The 18,454-nt window shown below is 42.1% G+C and overlaps 1 protein-coding gene across 11 annotated transcripts in view; it reads left to right on the top strand.

Annotated features, from left to right (window-relative positions):
• Chrm3 (cholinergic receptor muscarinic 3) overlaps nucleotides 1–18,454 on the top strand; it is a 424,602-nt gene that overhangs the window by 207,074 nt on the left and 199,074 nt on the right. The window contains exon 1 of one of the 11 annotated variants that reach the window (XM_048812583.1): nucleotides 7,394–7,405. The exons of the other annotated variants lie outside the window; for them this stretch is intronic. The gene's annotated coding sequence lies outside the window, so the exon portion shown is untranslated. Of the gene's footprint in view, nucleotides 1–7,393; nucleotides 7,406–18,454 lie in introns of those variants that run through there. 11 annotated transcript variants of the gene reach the window in all.

Below are 18,454 nucleotides of genomic sequence, written 5' to 3' on the forward strand. Positions count from 1 at the left end.
ATGGGAATGGGAAAGACAGTAGAATGAATGGGACATAATTTTCCTATGTTCATATATGAGTACACTACCAGTGTAACTCCACATCATATAAAACCACAAGAATAGGAAGTTATACTCCATATATGTTTGATATGTCAAAACATATTCTAAGGCTGGGGTTGTAGCTCAGTGGTAGTGCACTTGCCTATTGTGTGTGAGGCACTGAGTTCAATGCTCAGCATCACATAAAAATAAATAATGTAAAATAAAGGTATTGTGTCAATCATATAATATAACCATACACATTCTACTGTCATGTATAACTAAAAAGAACAAATAAATAAAAGAATATATATAGACTTGGAATTTATAGGTAGTATTTTTAACTAAAAGAGAGTTTTTGACACATTTCTACACCTTAGAGAAATTAAATTACCCTCCAAGAAAAATGAGAAAGCTCTTAGGCTTACCATGAGAACCATTTGGAAATGGAGTTGAAAATCAAAGACACAACCTTTGCACCAAACAGCATTCAGCACATATGCAAGTATAAGAAGAAATTCTTTCAAAGCACATGTAAGTATGCCTTAAAAGAGAGCTTATAATATGATAAAAGGAAAAGTCTGTACATGTGTTATATTTACATCCCAGAGTATCAGAGGAAAAAAGAAAATTCAATTTACACGGTTTCTTATTATTCTGAGACTGCAAACCGTATCCAATTTTAACAGGTCCTTTCAGCAAAATAGTTATTTGATTCCTGCTATCTGTTCCTGAGATAGAAATTTCAGATGACCTGTACTAATGCTTTAATACACAGCTTCTATCTTTGAAGAGCTGAAAATCCAGTATTGATAAGCTATACAGCTATTTTTTAAATGCTGTCAGTTTTTCAGTATGACACCAGGTATCAGTGAGGTCATCAAGTTGTCATGGTCCATATCTTTAGCATGTTGGAATTTCTGATGCTTTTCACAGTGATAGACACAGATAAGCTTTTGGAAAATGTTTTGTGAGAAGGATGTGTTAATTGACATGCCAATGTAGAATCAAAGGTCACTTTATTATATGGCTTCAGGGGCATAGACATTCCCTCTATGAGAATGGTTGACATGAGACTTGAGAAGGGCAGGATTTGTACAGGCAGAAAGAAGCCAGAGGGATCTGCCAGGGCTCCCAGCCATATTTGAGGATGTAAGCCACTGCTTCCACTGTGCTGTGTGCTCATGGGGGAAGGAGATGTCAGGATGGGGAAGGACAGGGGAGGCCACGGGAGAAGGACTTTGTTTTCCTAGAGGAGCTTGGATTTTATCTTGAGAGTAACAGAATGACACTGAAAGAGTTTGGCACAGGGGAATAGCACAAGGAAAATTAACCTGGCAACAATATGTGGAAATAGATTGAATGTGGGTGTTTTAGTCAGTTTTCTGTTGCTGTGACAAATTCCTGGGAGAAACAACTTAAGGAGGAAAGATTTATTCTGGTTCATGGTTTCAGAGGTTTCAGTCCACGGTCCCTTGGCCCTATTCTTTAGGGGCAGAACATCATGGTGTGGAGCAGGTGGTGGTGCAGAGCTTCTCATCTCATGGGCGGCAGGAAGAGAAGAGAGAGGGAGGGAGATGGGAACAAGATGTAGTCCCCAAAGTCACACCTCCAAGGACCCACTCCCTTCACTCAGGAACCACTCCTGCAGTGTCCACCACCTCCTCATAGTCCACTGATGAGGTCAGAGCCCTCCTGACCTAATCATTTCCCAAGAGCCCCACCTCTGAACACTGCTGCATTGGGGATCAAACCTTCAACACCTGAGCCTTGGGGGACATTCCAGATCCAAGCCATAGCAGTGAGGAAACTATGAAGGTAGGTCACTTCTCTGGACAAACAGGAGGTCAAGGTCTGAACAGGGAAAGCCACCAGCAGGAGTAAGAAAAGAGCCAATTCACGAGACACCAGCAGGACATGGTGAGAGTCTGGACCTTATTCCTCCCTACACCAATTTGCATTGGCCCTTTCCTGTGTTTTCACACTTTAGTGCTTTTGATTATTTGTCTTTTATGTGTGAATGCAAAGTAGATTCGGATCCTAAAGAAAAAACAAGCACCACCTCTTCTTGGGTTCTCTGTTGCTTCTTACCCACCTTGGCTTCCTTCCGCCATCCATGACGCCCTTGCCCAGTTCCATTTCCTCATCCTTCACCCTCCACCATTGCAGTTTGGCCTCTGTTCTCAACACTTCACACTGCCCCACCACAAAATGTGTTGTGGTATGCACACCTTGCACACCTCTAGGAGGGTGTATGCACAGTGCCATACCTCATAGTCTCTTACACACACACACACACACACACACACTTTTGTGTTTTGATTATGAGTAGTGCAATGTTTATTATAGAAACGTTGGCAGTCATAGATGCTGTGCTCTGAATGTCTGTGTTCCCAACAAATTAATATGAAATGTGTATGACAAAAATCCTAATTTCCAATGTGATGATATTTGAAGGTGGGTCTTTGGAAGGTATTAGGGATGAGGACAGAGAACCATGAGCGGGTGGTATAGCTAACTTAACAAGCAAGCTCAATCTTTAAAGGAAACGCATCTTAAAAGGGAGTGGCCATGGTAGGGATGGATGACATGACGCAAGACCTGGAACCTGGTTAGGGCTTTTGAAACTAGGAGATATTGAAGCATGTGTGTGAAATGAAGGAAATAGCCCACAAGAGAAGGGCAGACTGAAAATGGATGAAATAAAGGGTTGCTGCAGAAGCAAAGGCCCTGAGTGTGTGAGAAGGAACAACGGGTGGATGAGCAGTCCCGGCAAGTGCAAGGCGGGAGGCAGAGTCATGGCATAGAAAAAGGTCAGAAGAAGAGGCTGCCCTCAGGTCATTACTTTTCTTTGCCCAACTGTGATGGAATGGGCAGTAGATACTGTGCTCCACTGGATTCAAGTAAGGTAATAAGATCCTGAGGGTTTACACGCATAGCTCTGAAGAAAGGAAGCCAAGTGCATAGTGGCTGGGCTCAGGGCTGTTCTCCTCAGACAGACCTCTGTGTCCTGGCCCTGCTGTCTTTCCCAGCTGGGGCGTCCTCATCAGGTGAGATCAGGTGAGCAGGCAGCACCATGGATACAGGCCAGGCCTTGAACTTGGCTCCCAGGCTAGCACCCAGCTCTGACAGCAGCCAATGTCTGCATTTTGTCCGGCAGTGAGCCCTTCCTGCGTGGGCACTTCTTATGTCAGGTGCAGACTATAAAATATCCTTCTCACAGGTGGGCAAATAGTGAATGAGAATGTCCAGTTCGCAGTTTTGAGCCTCCTGTACCTATGTTGTGCCCAGGGGAGGCAGCTAATGTTATTTTACCTCTCTCATCTTTTCTGTCTTCAAAGCGGGGACAGGAATACACCTTGTCACTCAGGATTGCTGCAAGAATAAAAAAGAAATTGCATAAAAAGTTCCTAGCATACGGAACTAAATATAAAGGGGAAGAAAATGGTTATGAGCGTGTCGGGGCTGACTCTATTCTGCAGCGACAGAAATGGGCAACTTTCCAAAGAAGGTCGGGACAGAGAAAGTGATTTCTAATAGGAAGACAAAGTTTGCACTTAACTGGTAGAAGAATGGAAGCCAGATAAAGCCAGATGATGTGGCCAAGGACCAGTTTTTCATTTGAAGTCAATAAATTTATTGAAAAGGGATTCATTTTCACTTCACTAAAGGTGAGGGCAGATTTTTGTGGGTTCATGACCACATTGTACAACAAACATCTGCAGAGGCCAACTGAACGTAATGAGATTTTATATTGGGAAGTGACATTAATTACCACATCATCTCACAGCCTTGGAACTAGTGCACAAAACAAAGTTAAAACTAAGTACACTAGATTGAATTCATTAAATAAAATACAATCATTGATAGTATCATACATATAACATAAAAATGAATGTATTTATATGTAAAAAACAAAAATCAGGTGCTCCAGATTCTAAACAGAGCATAAGGAGCAAAGGGGAAATCCTGGCCCAGGTACCTGGCTCATAGTAAGTACCACATAGTGAAGGAAGAATAAGTGAATGAATGAGTCCAGTTCTGCAACTCGTGTACCTAATATGGAAGACCTCCATTTAGGAAAAACTAGTCAATGTGTCCTATTAGTTTATCAGCGAATTTAATGTAAATGATTGCTTCATGATGACCAGCTAGGTTAATTGGGGAATTTCATGTGAACTGATGTGTCAAATTAAAAAATCAGAGGCAGGACACTGTGAAAGGCAAGTGATGTTAAGTGTAGACAGAGCTGTGTTCCAGACAGAAGGCAGGCTGTGGTGTACTCCAGTATTAACTGAAATTACATTATATATGCTTCAGAATTAAAATGTTCTTCTCCAAGAACAAGGCGGGTGTGGCTTAAAGCCAGAGGCATGGGAATGGTGCCAGAGTATTCAGAAAAGGCCAAAGAAAAGACATGGAAAGACACTCAGCGGTCCTCTCCCCTTCCTTCTTAGTCCCTAGCCTTGGAGCCCCCGTGAGTGGTGAGCGGGTGACTAACTCCAGAATTCTCAGAGACAAGTATAAGAAGCTGATGCCCAAAGTGTGGTTCAAGGACCAGCAGCAACAGCAGCCCCTGGAAACTTACTGGAAATGCAGAAAATGAGACCCCAGCCCAGCCTTACTGAGTCAGGATCTGCAGATAACAAGTTCTCAGGTGACTCGTGAGTACAGGAAATTTTGAGAAGCCCTGGCATCAACATTAGAAATGTGGGCTGTGAAGCGCATTCAAATCCCCTTTATACCTCAAGCAAGCTGGTTTTCTCATCTCCTTTGCCCATCTGTACTCCATGGTTAAGTACCTCATAAATAATATTAGGATAGAGGAGATAGTTCCATGCAAGGTGTTTATATGAGGACTGCCTTTCAGTAAGCACTCAATCAATGTTGGCCTTTTTTGTTATTTCCTCTCTGCTGAGTGGGACAAAAGGAAATATTGAGAAAAAAAGAGTTCTTGGAACTTTTCTTTATTTTCTCAACCCTATGTTGATTCTGAAAGGGAAAAAAATATATCAGCTTCAAGCATGGACTTGAAAATGGATCTAATGATCTTTCTGAGTTTTCTTCTGCACTAAATATTCCTTCTACTAACATCATGATGGACAAGTCCCTTAACCCCTCTGAGCCTCATTTTCCTCAGTAGCTCTCATAATAGCTCTCCCACTTGTGAAAATCAAGTGAAATGGTTCATAAGATGGCATTCTTTTCATTGTAAAGAGCTATTTCATAGAAGTTAGCCAGACAGATTTCTCAATTTAAAAGAATCAGCTGCAGATGAGAGGCTAAATAAATACAGGACGCTGAATTACATCATTTATAACACATGGTGTGAATGACTGATAGGACCACCTCCCTCTTTGATAGTGTTAAAAAAAAAAAACAACAGAGCTGGACATTAAAGTGGTAAAAACAGATCTTATTCAGAAACTGTTGAAATAGTGGAAAGAGAGCTCAGTATCGTTGTGGGCTCAGTTTCTAAAACAACATGGACAAGAAGGGATTCACAGCCAAAGAGCACGGTGCCGTCAGTGGAAGAAAACTTACTCAGAGGCTTGTATCAGAGGTGTGGGGATATTCTGGTTAAATAGATCTTCCAGGATTCCTTCTGAAGGCAGACCTGGTGGGGTAGACACCACCTTGGGAGGTGCTCGAATGAGAAATTTGATCAGACACAGAAGATGATCAGGTATCAAGGTGGGGGCTTTAACTGACTTAGCAGGATTTCATTAAAACCAGGTGACACAGAGACAGGCATAGAAGTACAAAGGTCAAGGCCCCATGGGGAAGAAAGTTCAGAGGAGCTTAACTAGAGGAAGTCTTTGTCTCTAGAAAGAGAGAAGAGGAACTCTTGTAGAAGGGGAAAAGGGGAAGTTGGTCCCCTCTTCATAGACAGAGACCTCTGCAAATGGATCCCAGAGAATCTGTTTTTGAAAAACAGTCTAGACTTCCAAGGGCTGCTTGAGCATTTTGGTTTTTACTTTAACCCACAGCGTGGAAAATGAAGCAATATACTTAAAGAACAAGATAAAAATAAATAAAAACAGAGTAAAGTTCCTAAGAAGAAAGAAATGATGTTTGGCTTTTGTGAAATGAGATTTTCAGGTGTGGCCTTCAGGATAGACAAAATTTGGATAGGGAATTTCAGTCTTGTCAGAGGAAATAGCGTGAGAAAAAACAGAGCCAGGAAAGTTTGCTGCATATGAAAGAAGGATAAAGAAGCTTCTTTGGAACCCCAGATTGCCCAGGGCTGGAGGGGGAATGAGGGAAGGGAAGTCAAAGTTGGGTTTAAAGGACATGGTCTGTTCAATTTCCCATGAGGGGTAATCATGTACTTTTTAAAATTGGGAACCAACATAATTAATCAGATCTTCGATTTTAGGACATTTATCTAACATCCATGTGGGATTTGGATTAAGGCAGGAATAACTAGGGAAATTAATAACAAAGGAACTACTTCATAGCTCAGAGAAGGTCACAGGCTGGTTTGGGGATGTAGTGGTCCTCCTTAAGCATGGCTTTGCTTTCTGTGGTTTGAATTGCCTGTCATCAGCAATAGTCGGAAAATATTATATGGAAAATTTCAGAAGTTTTTAACTGCATGCCATCTTGAGGAGCCGGGTTAAATCTCAAGCCATCTTGCTCAATTCCACCCTGCATGTGAGCGCTCCCTTTCCCAGCTTATCCCCTGTGTGCTCTGCTGGCCCCATTCATACTCACATAGCCACCTTGGGTATCAGGTCAATGGGTGGATCGAGGCAGCGCATGTGTTCAGGTGAACCTGACTTTACTTTAATCATGGGCCCAAAGAGCAAGATTAGTGAATGCCAACGAGGTGGAAGGGCATAAAACGCTGAAAAAAAGCATGATATATGTGGTGTAGCACAGTTTCTCTCCAAAGAATGGTGAATGAATGAAGCAGATATGCTAATTACATAAAGGACAAAGGAAGCCCACAAAACACCATCCATGGTTTCTGGAATCCACTAGAAGTGTTGGAAGATAGGCGGGAGGGGTAAGGGACTACCACACTGGAATGGAAGGGAAGAGATCATTTGGAACAAATGTCTTTCTGACAGGTTCACATTGACTCTTTGGTGTCAGCAAGAAGCCTCAATCTTAGAGGAAGATGAAAACTATTCACCTCATATTGGGCCATGTTCTTGCCAATTTATATCTTTAGATATATCTTTTTATTCAAGTTGGTGTGAGTAGAAGTGAAAATGCACTAGTCACTTGTTCTATTTTTATATCCCTGTGCAGGGAAAAAGAAAAAGGAAGACTTCTATTCATGTGTCATACTCAGAGACTTATGGTCGTTTGCTAATTATAAGTTCTATTGTCTTGGTCTCAAAAGGAACTCAAGAGCTGAACCAAGTATAGTAAGGTCTCCTAGACCCCAGTCATTACACAGCTGCAAAATTTGTAGCCAAAATGTCAGCCTGCCTTAGTGTTTTTGTAGGCCAAAAGGCCGAGCAAAGAAAGTTGAACTGTTTTTTTTATAAAATTTTGCAAGATCTAACAATAGAGCTCAAGACTGCATGAGAAGCTCCATCTCTTCCTGAACCTCCCAGACTACTGCAGTGAGTTTTTTCCCATCTGTTGAACAGGAGATAATCTTACTTTCATCCACTCCTGCCTTTCTCACACCTTCAAGCTCCATGGCTTCCAGGTGTTTTCTTAGAGCTCCAAATAAAAGCTACTTTGGCTGTATTGTGCACAAGTGAGTTGGCTAGCTTTTTGGTCTAATTCTTTCCACCACAGATGAGTTGCCTTCATCCCACTTTCTCTCAGACCTTGGGGTCTACCTGCCTCTACCTCTTTGAAGTGCTGTCCTTGACCTCACAATCAGCCATAATATTAGTGCAATCTGGGAATGGTCCTCCATGTGGACACTCCCTACTCTTTCTAAATGCTTACCAAGTGATATGAAGTGAGCAACTGAAAGTGTCAAAATTGCCATTATTTTTTTGTAAAAATAAATACAAAGAAAATGCAAAGCAAAAGAACTAATGCAAAAATTTTGGTGTTGGGGATTATGAATAGATTTTTGAATTTTTGTTCACATCCTTAGTGAACAATCCCATTAATATGAGTTTATAAAGGTATTATTAAAAATATTTTTTCTAACCAGAGAGACCTTACTTTGTTACTTTGGTTTATTCTTTCTGAAAGATGTGTTTCTTAACATATGTCAGTGGGTTGTATACACCAAAGAAGCATCAGTGATTCTCAAAATTTGGATCTCAAAATACTTTAGGAGACGGAATTATGAATGTTTGGTTTTGCAAACGAGGGTCATTGCCAAAAGCAACTAATCTTTGCTATCAACATTTCTAAGAAAAAAAAAATGTGATGCAACATGATCCTGGTACAAAGGACCTAGTCTTAGAGTTAAAAAGGACCCCCCACAACAAAGGCCTCGTGGTGCACTTGCATCAACACTTAGGTATGGTGCATTCCTAGGTGTATATGCCATCTCAAATACAATAAAGGCCTACATAATGACAGCATATTGCACAGAATTATGTTGAGACACGCATTTGACAGTGGAACAAGAAGAGAAGCTGGAATACTGAAAATGCCCTCCTGTTCTCCCATCACTGTCAGTGTGAAATTATCCAGTTTTACATGAGCATGTTGAGGAAAATGTTTAGAGTACAGTTGATGCTAGTGCACTGCATTTGGAATGTTCCTGAGAAGTTGCAGGATAGCAAGGAAATTGAGCTATCCTGCTAGATTGTTTTGGTGGCAGCACCTGCATTAAGAAGCTGGGCCAGAAAGTTAGGCCCAGCAGTCTTGACCCCAGACAGCTCACTCAGAAGTCAGCAGCTTGTCTGATCTGTCCTCAGGTTTGGTATGAGAACAGTACTTGCAGCCACTATCTTCCTTAATTGCGTTTTTATGCTCTGACATTTTTTTTTCTCCAGCAGAAATGTATTTTAGGCACTAAATCTCATGATAAAACCTCTTTAATGTGACTCTGATTCTGTGTTTTGAAATATGGACAAGCGGGTCATTGAATCGAAGAAAATGTTCACACTGGTAGGTTGCCTTTTAAAATAAAATGAAATCACATTAGTAATATCATCTGTCTGCAGTGCCATAGGTACTGTGTGGACGTCATTGGTCCTGAATGTGATTAGTATATCCACTTCATTCCTTCGCCGTTCTTTGGAGAGAAGTCATTCTACACTGTTAGCATGGCTACGAACAGGCAATAGGGATCCTTAGCTCCACGATCGTCTTATGGGAGCACAGTCCTATATTGGTCCAGAGCACAGAAAATTGACTGAGTGTATGTTCTCAGTGTTCCCAAGGATGGGACAAGACTAGTGCAATCCCAGCACGCATGGAAGACTTTATTCACTGCTTATATAACTGAGGTCTTGCTTTCATGCCACTTAGAGGAAGTTCAGATAGCTGTCATTTGCAAAGGTCATTGGTGATCTCTGAAAGACAGCTCCTTCGCTCCTGTCTGCTTTAATCATAGAGATCTCTGTCCTCCAAAGGCTCCTTCTATTTTTCTGCCTTTCAGCCTAGCACTAGGCTATCTCCTCAGCCTCCTACATCATTCCCCCCTCCTTTTGCATTTACATTTCAAGGTTCTGGACTTGACTCTTCTGAGAAGCTTCCGTAGATCAGACAAGCCTATGAAAAAGGCAATCCTTCAGGGTTTTAAAAAATATTTACTAGGTCTTACTGTATTCCAAATAAGATGCAGGGTGGTTAAGAGTAATAATAATAATAGATTCCTATTTCTTGAAAACTTGCTGTATGTCAGGTACTCTCCTCAGCTCTGTGTGTACAGGATTCCATTTGCTTTTTTGCAAGTACTCAGTGAGCTAGAGAGCAAAAAGATGGGTAGTTGCCAAGGACTAGTGGGGAGGGAGCAATGGATGAGGGGAACACAGGATATTCTTAGGACCATGAAACTACCATGTGTGACACTGCAGTGATGGCTACATGCCATCCATTTGTCAACGTCCATGCAGTGCACAAGTGTCAACCCCAATTTAAACTATAGGTTTTAGTTAATAACAATGCATAGCCTTGGCTCAGTATTTATAACAAGGATACCACATTAATGGTAGGTGCTATTAATAAGGGAAATAACAAATTATTAAGTGTGGGATAGGGGCTGGTGAAAACAGAGTATATGGAAATTCTCTGTGGTTTCTGCTCAACTTTTTCAACAAGCCCAAAATGCCTGTAAAAAATATTGCTGGTGGGACTGCAAATTGGTGCAGCCACTTTGGAAAGCAGTATGGAGATAGATTCTTCAGAAAACTTGGAATGGAACCACCATTTGACCCAGCTATCCTACTCCTCAGTTTATTACCCAGAAGACTTAAAATCAGCATACTACAGGGACACAGCCACATCAATGTTTTTAGCAGCTCAATTCACAATAGCTAAACTGTGGATCCAACCTAGATGCCCTTCAACAGATGAATGGATAAAGAAAATGTGGTACATAAACACAATGGAATATTACTCATCCTTAAGGAAGACAGAAATTATGGCATTTGCAGGTAAATGGATGGAACTAGAGAATATCATGCTAAGTGAAATAACCCAATCCCAAAAAAACAAAGGCCAAATGTTTTCTCTGATAAGCAGATGCTGATCCATAGTTGGGGTTGAGGGGGAGAGTAGGGAAGAATGAAGTAACTTTGGATTGTGCAGAGGGGAGTGAGAGGAAGGATGGGGCTATGGGGATGGGAAAGACAATAGAATGAGACAGACATTGTTACCCTATATAGGTGTATGAATACACTACTGGTGTGACTCTGCACTATGCACAGCCCTCTGGCATATTAATGTGTCATTAATTAATGTGTCATTAATGTATCATGACAATGTGTCAAAATGCATTCTACTGTCATGTATAACTAATTAGAACAAACTTTAAAAATTAGGAAAAAATAATAACAAAGTCTATTAATTACAAGAGAACAGAATAGATCCTAAGCATCACTTAGATACATTGTGTGAATATTTTTCCAGGAACTACCCATTTCAGTTTTAGATTGCCATGCAGGGATGTATATACGTACACACACACACACACACACACACACACACACGAGTGCACTAGGTTTCAGTGTAAATACATGTGTGAACACGTATACAATATTTTAAAATATATGTACACATATATCTTACTGGGGAGAAGTGAGTTTGAGAGCCATAATACTTATTTGCCTACTGATTAAAAAGCTATCTAGAATTCTAGCAAGGGTTGTAAACATACCCAGCACAAGTAGAAACCGTCTTCAATCCCCCTTCAGTGGGTAGAACAGGGGACTGGTACAGTGTGCTTATTTTCTAAAAAGTTTGTGTAGTATAGTTGTAGTACACTTCATGAAGGCCCTCCACAATGGGAAACAGTGAAATTAGTCACGAAGATGTAGATGACAGAATGCTTTTGGTCAGGACAGTGTTCAGGGTTCCCAATTGGGTGTGGTAGCACACTCTATTCCAGTTTAGATAACATTGGGAGTACCTTGATTGTTCTTTCTAGCATAGTGCAACTGAATTATGGCCTCAAAACAATATCAGGTCCCGTGTGTAGGAAATTCTCGAAGAAACCCATGAATGTGGGAACCATGTTTACTTGGTTCCCACTATTGTCCCCAGCCTTGCCCAAGATAGGAACTCAATCAATACAAGTCTAGCTTTTGATTCACTCAAGTTCATAGTTGTTTGTTCTGTGTCATTTATAAAGGCAGGAGTGATCTGGTGATTTTGTTTTTGTGGTTGGTCAATTTGTTCTTTTTTTCCTTATTTTTAAATCTCTCACGTGCATTCATGTGCTGGGGAAACAGAGGTCTTAACTGGCTGGCCAGTCTGTCCTGGTGCCAGGGCCCCTCTAGACTCAGCCTGGGAGGTGCATGTTGGCCTCCTGTCTGCTCTCCTGCTTCCCACGTTCTGCCCCCCTGTTTTTCCTCAACCCCCACCCCCACTCTTCTTTGTAGGTCACCTTGGCAGATTTGACTCTATTTCGGCCACTTAAGAGTTTGTCTCTGTTCCTGTAACTAAAACGTTAACCCACTGATATCTGTCAACAGTTTGCTAAGCCCCTGAATCCTCAGAATTCTCTTTCAACACACTCAGTTCTTCCCCTTGCTGCATGTCCCTGGAAGAGTGAAAGGTAGATGCTGCTGCAGCAAACCTGGAAGGGGACCTCACCAAGTACCAGTGCCATACAGTCGGCAGAATGAATCAAAGAATGAATCGATGAAGAAAAAGCAAGGCTATGCAATAGAAATTAATTTCCAGTGTGTTGCCCAATTATATTCAGATATATTTGTATTTTGAAGGCAGAATAAAACTAAACCCTTGCATACTAGATTTTTAAGTGAAACAATAAGCTGGAATTGAGCAATGCCAGAGTACTCTTAAATTTTGTACAAAGTGAATCTAAATGTATTTGTTTTGCACCTTGTTAATTATAGCACCCAACTGTCAGTAGACTTAAAAATACAGACTCCTGGGCATGACCTTCTCAAGGGTAGTCTCTACAGATGGTGCTCAGAAGTCTATTCCTATAAAAAAAAATCTCTGGGAAATTCTAATGATTTTTCTTGGTTAGGGAACCAGTCAGACAAAATCTTAGTTGGTGAGATTTAAATATCAAAACAATTTTCCAAAATACAATGCCAAAGAAAAAAAATGAACTAATAATCCAAAATACTTCCTTTCCAATTTTCATTTGTTTTGTTCTGTAAGATAGAAGAAACCATCTCTTTTGTTCCTTTTGGAAGAAGGGCCTGTTTGATTTGGAAAGTTTATTTCTCCCACCTCCTCCTGAGTGCCAGGCCCCTTTCCTTCCTCATAGTCCCTTGTTGGAGAAGGCTCTGGGATTCCCCGTTTGGGGACTGCAGCCACCTGACCAGCCCCCTCGGTCCATCCTATCTGAGGCTTCTGCCTCTCTCCTTCCTCTCCTACCTGGGCCTTCTTGTCACCGTCCCAAGAGGTTCTTATTCTCAAGCTCGAGCTTGGCGGGTCATGAGTGAAGAAATTGCCTTGAAGGTGAGGCCTATTGTAAGTGTGGGGTGCCCTGGCTGCTCGGCCCTGTTGCAGTGGACATTTCACAATGACCTTGCCAAGAGTTCCCTCTCCCTTTCTGCCCTGAATTCTGTACTTGACTTTCAAACCACTCTTGGATGTCCTGTCACCTGCTGTTCTGGGCAGCCCAGAACTTGCTGGCCTGCACATCCGGTCCCTGCCACAGATCTGTCTCCACCTGCCCCTTCTCAGCAAACCTTCTGCATCTGGAAAAGAAATGGACCTTCTGCTGAGATGTCCACTTTCTACCTGAACTCTATTCTCTCTCTCTCTCTCTCTCTCTCTCTCTCTCTCTCTCTCTCTCTCTCTCTGTTTTTCTTTTTTTAACATACTTCCTGACTTCTCACCCTGGCATTTCAAACATTAAATATTGAAATTTTTTCTTAAACATGAAAAACTGTTTTTTGACCTCATCTCCTCTTCTTTTACTCATCAAAAAAAAAAAAAATCGAGATTGCACAGTGCACCTAACATTGAGGCCTCACAGACCTTGCTGATTTCCCTCTCTGCTCAGCTTCCCAGCTTGTCTGCCTCGACTCCGCCCACCCTCGCCCCTCACCATCTGTCTTGCTTCTACCTGTTAATCGTCTTGAAACATCAGCCTTGGTGTTTATCAGTGAACCCTTCCTTTTACCCTAAGTCACTCTTCCTGACTTTTCTACTCGAAAACCTCTTCGAATTTGAGTTGATTGTTCTTTTCGTGGCATTGCCATCCGTGACATCTCAAAAGCCTGCATCTCCCCCTTCCTCCTCCTCTTTCCTGGGTTTGCCTCTGGATTTTTCTTTTGCTTGCCTGTCTTCCAGCATGGTTATCCCTGACACCAAGTATCCTGCCTCTCCTGTAGATGCTCACATTTCTTTCTACTCTGCATCTCCTCTCCTGTCACTCTCTTAGCCGTTATGCAGGTAGGCCATCTTTATATTTTGATCTTTAAATAATCTCTCCAAGGCTCAATTTCTGTGTGTCACTAACTGCTGGTCTCTCTGAGTGAGCGAGCCACTCCCACATCAGCCCAGTATCTCTAACACAAATCCATTTACTATCTTCCCCAAAATTCACAGGCATATGCCCGATGCACAGACACATTTCTTTCCCTTTTAATCTCCAAGGAATTACTGTTCTCCTAGTCCTGTGGCCTTATAAAGTATATGAGTCATCTCTCGTTGTTCTGCATCCAGTCATTTGAGGAATCTGAGGAAGTGTTCTCTTCATGATGCTCTTTGGCACCTGTCCCTTACCTCCCACCCCTACCTGATCTCTTGCTGTGTGCTATCTCCTGAGTGTCCTTGACCCCTCTTCTTCTTTCCTGATTCCCAGTGTAATAGCTTCCCGTGATCCCTCTACCTCAACACTCTGGGTTATGGGCTGAGTGTCACTCACCTTTTTGACAGGTCTTCAACTGGGTCTGAAGTGTAACATTAGAACTTCAGGAGGAAACAGAAGCACAAAGTGGAGATGTAATTTCCTTCAAGTGGTGTTGCTCTGCGTGTACCACCTCCCGTTCAGTCTTAGCAGTCCAGCTGCCTGGATCTGCTCTGCTCTGACTTCCACGCATTTCTCTGTGATTCCAAAGCCTGCAAAAGGTTTTGTCTCCAAAACCCTTCTGCCAAAACCATGCTCGGCTCTGCTAGATCCAACACCAATGACCTTCCTTTCCTGTCCTCTGCTCTCTATTCCCAGGACTGATGAGAGCAGAACTCTCTGTCTCTGTGTATTGTCCCTTTGGAACTCTACCACAGGCCCTTTGTGTCTTCTGCAGCCTCATGCTATCTGCAGTCAGTGCTTTGTGTGGCATTACTTTGAAAACTGGGGGTTTGTGTAGAAATCCAATTTCATTTGGTTTTATTACTGCTTAGAAATGCTCTTCCTTCATTTCAGGGCAAATTCACTTTCCATATTTGATTTGGCCTCCCCTCTTGAGCCTCTTGCCCTTTCCATCTTAGAGCATTATTTCCAGGTACATTTTATCTGAAAGTCATCTTTGAGGCTTCTACTCTGAGCTTCTCAACAGCTCCGCCTTGTCCTGGGATAAAGTACAAATTCCTGAAGACTGGCGTTCAAGGCTCTCCCCAGTCTGGCTTCACGACTGTGTCCTCCAACTCAGTCCTGCTTTCCTCTCCCTTGTCACAGCATACCGTCCTTATTCTTGGTGCTCAGGCCTGGTTCTCATTATCCTTCATCCCGGAAGCACTTTCTTCCTCTTCTGATTTGAATTGCACTCCCAAATCACGTTCCAGCTGACCTTCCACAAAGCATTTCCCTCCCCCTGTCTGTCCTTGATGAGTCTGGACCTTTCCCACAGCCCCACAGCACTGGCTGCCAAGGTCACACTTTATGGATTAGCCAGGTAGGTGGATAGACAGACAGATACATCCATAACATATCTATATGTGCATTTATGCAAAACTCTATCATCGCACTTATGATATGGTTGCATTTTCCCCAAAAGATAACATGTACTTCTTAAAACAGGGATAATTCACACTTCCACATCCCACAAAGATATTAATGAACGAAGCCTTTATTCCAAGATGCTTTGCAGTGATTAAACATAGAACACCTTGGAAAATAAACAAATGTGACATGTCGCTATTCCAACGATCTTTCTGATCCATGTTCTACAGCCAGACCCTTTTTCCTGTACCTCTTTAAGGTTTTATTCTAAAGGTGAGACATTTCATAAGAAGATACGAGTTGAAATTCAAAGGAATGTGTCTAAAAGAAACAGAGTTCTGCAGTAGTAGAATTTTGCATTGCTGGGACCCTCAACCATTCTGATTCTTAACTGTTGAAATGAACTCCCAGCCTTTCCAGAATGTGCTGGGTTTTGGAGAGCAGCATTCTAATTCACCTCATCAGCCTGCATTTGCAGAAGTTTATGTTCGTGTTGGTGATTAGGACAGGGTTTGGGGCCATCCTTGCTCATCAGAAAGACAGTTTGGGGTTTTATTCAAAGAATGGACAGTTGTACAGATAATAGGATCAGGGGGAAAATGCCATTCTCCATTTTAAACAGCAGTAGGAAACTGGAAAGGACATTAATTTCTCTAAAGGGCAGCCCTACTGCATGTCGAACACAACCTTCTACATCTTTAAATTAATTGCTATTCTGACTGCTTCATCCTGAGCTTCAGTCTCACTCAAAACTCCATGTGGCCTCCTCAGCAAGGAGCCTGTTGACACTTGGTGTCTGGTCAGGAGCAGCCTCAGCTCTTCGGGACACAAACCCGACTCATCTGACTGTGAGCTTGGAGCCAACTTTCCCAGAAGGAAGGCAAGAATTCCAAGGCCTTTAAAGGGAAAAGTAGGACAAAAATAATTAGGCCCAGTTATCTTTCCCTTTTAAATGTCCTGTGCTCTCCCTTCCTTTGTCTTCATGATCTTGAATTGGTTTCTTTGTTCTGTCTTTTGCGGACAACTTGTTGAGTGGGCTTGCTCTGTGTTTCTCCACATGTTATTTCATTTTTTCCAAGAAGGGATTTATTACTGCAAGTCAGACTTTATCTTTAAAAAAATTATTTGCTGGATATGTTGCTAAGAGCATAAAAATTCATTTTTGTTTAATAGAAAACACTAGATTAAATATCCTCAAATTATTTAAATTGGGACCTATACATATGCACAGGTGTGCTCTGCTCCTTCACTTTTTCTGAAGCAGTTGGTCCATTTTACAGCCCATCTGATGTGTGGACCTCACAGTTCACTCCCTGCCCACACCCGTGCGTTTGTTTTGACTTTAGCCATTCCTATGCAGTTTTAGTCTTCATTTCCTAAGACCTTTTGGGGGGAGGAGGGTTAAACATCTTTCTCGTGTTTTTTCTGGACTCCTCAAACTCCAGCCACCATTTCTGCATCACAGTGAGGCTGTCAGACACGGCCTGAGCTCTTTCTCTGCCCACTGTGCAGACACTCCTTGGAAACACAAAGCCCAGATGCTGGTTCCCCATCTCTTCTTCAGCACAGCCCTGCAGGGCGTGCTGTTCAGGGCCTCAAACAGTGATTTCACAGATTTCGTACAGTTTTCTAGGTGGTTTTTTGTTTTTTTGTTTTTTTTTTAAGGATGGGATGCAGGTTACATTCCATCCTGTTACACTGTCATGACTGTCACTGGAAATCCAAGTCAATTTTTAACTTATTTTTATTGGTGCTTCATAATTATACACGAGAGAGAGGCTTGTTTCATATTTGCACATTCACACAAATGACAAGATGATTTGGTCCGTTTTGCTCCCCAGTACCTCCCCTTTCCCTCCCCTCTTCCCTCCTCCTGGTCCCTTTGCTTTCCTGTTCTCATCTCCATTAGATTTTTCAAGAGATTCCCACTACCCACCCACCCTTGCTTTTCCTTTCTCACTTCCATGTATGAGAAAAGCATATGATCTTTGACTTTCTGAATTTGGCTTTTTTCACTTAACATAATCCCTCAAGTTTCATCTGTTTACCACAAATAACATAATTTCATTTTTCTTTATGGCGAAATAAAACTCCATTGTGAATCTATAATACATGTTCTTTGTCCATTCACCCATTGACAGACAGGTAGGCTGGTTCCACAGTGGGCTATTGGAAATTGTACCACTGTAAACACGAGTGTGCATGGATCACTGTTGTATGCACACTTTCATTCTTCAGGATAAATGCTGAGGAGTGGTATAGCTGAGTAATGGTGATTCCATGTTAGTTTTTGAGAAAAATTTTCTAGGTTTTTGTTTGTTTGTTTACAGAGAGCCAAACCTGGAAGGCTCAAGTCAGATTGTAAGGAAGGCAACTCTTCAGTTTATCACATCTGGGCTGCCTCTCTTGGTAACAGAAAGCACACCAAGAAAGAAAAGGGGAAAACATGCTCCTCCTGAGTTTGGGGAATTCTGCCAAATAAGAGTGGCAATAAAGGATAGGAGACAAGGCAATCTGAATGGTGCCACTAAACTGCCCCACTTGAATTTTATTTCAGAGAATGGAGGGGTTGCTAGTAAAAAGAATGGACCAAGACAGGAAGCTGTGTTACCCTGTGCTGAACTTGGTAACTTGGGAGCCCAGCCCGATGTTAGTGGGCACACAGGAAGTCCTAACTCTCCTGCCCTCTGCTTTTGCCCCTTTAGTTGCACCTATGAACCCTTCCACTCCAGACTTCTCACATGAGTCATCCATTCAGCTTCTTTTCCTGCAAAGACTTCTAGACCCCGCCTCCTCATTGCAGAATTGACATTCAGAAGGACCAATCCTCAACCTCTCTAGAGACCTGGTCTCTGGGTAGGAAGTGCAGAATTAGACTGCAAGTCACTGAGGTCAGATCTGTTGACCCCAAGAATGTACTCAGGTGTTCACCAAATGGGAGGGACTTTTGAAACAAACATTTTCCAG

This window comes from Marmota marmota, unplaced genomic scaffold (genome assembly GCF_001458135.2).
Source record: "Marmota marmota marmota unplaced genomic scaffold, marMar, whole genome shotgun sequence".
Lineage (NCBI taxonomy): Eukaryota > Metazoa > Chordata > Mammalia > Rodentia > Sciuridae > Marmota > Marmota marmota.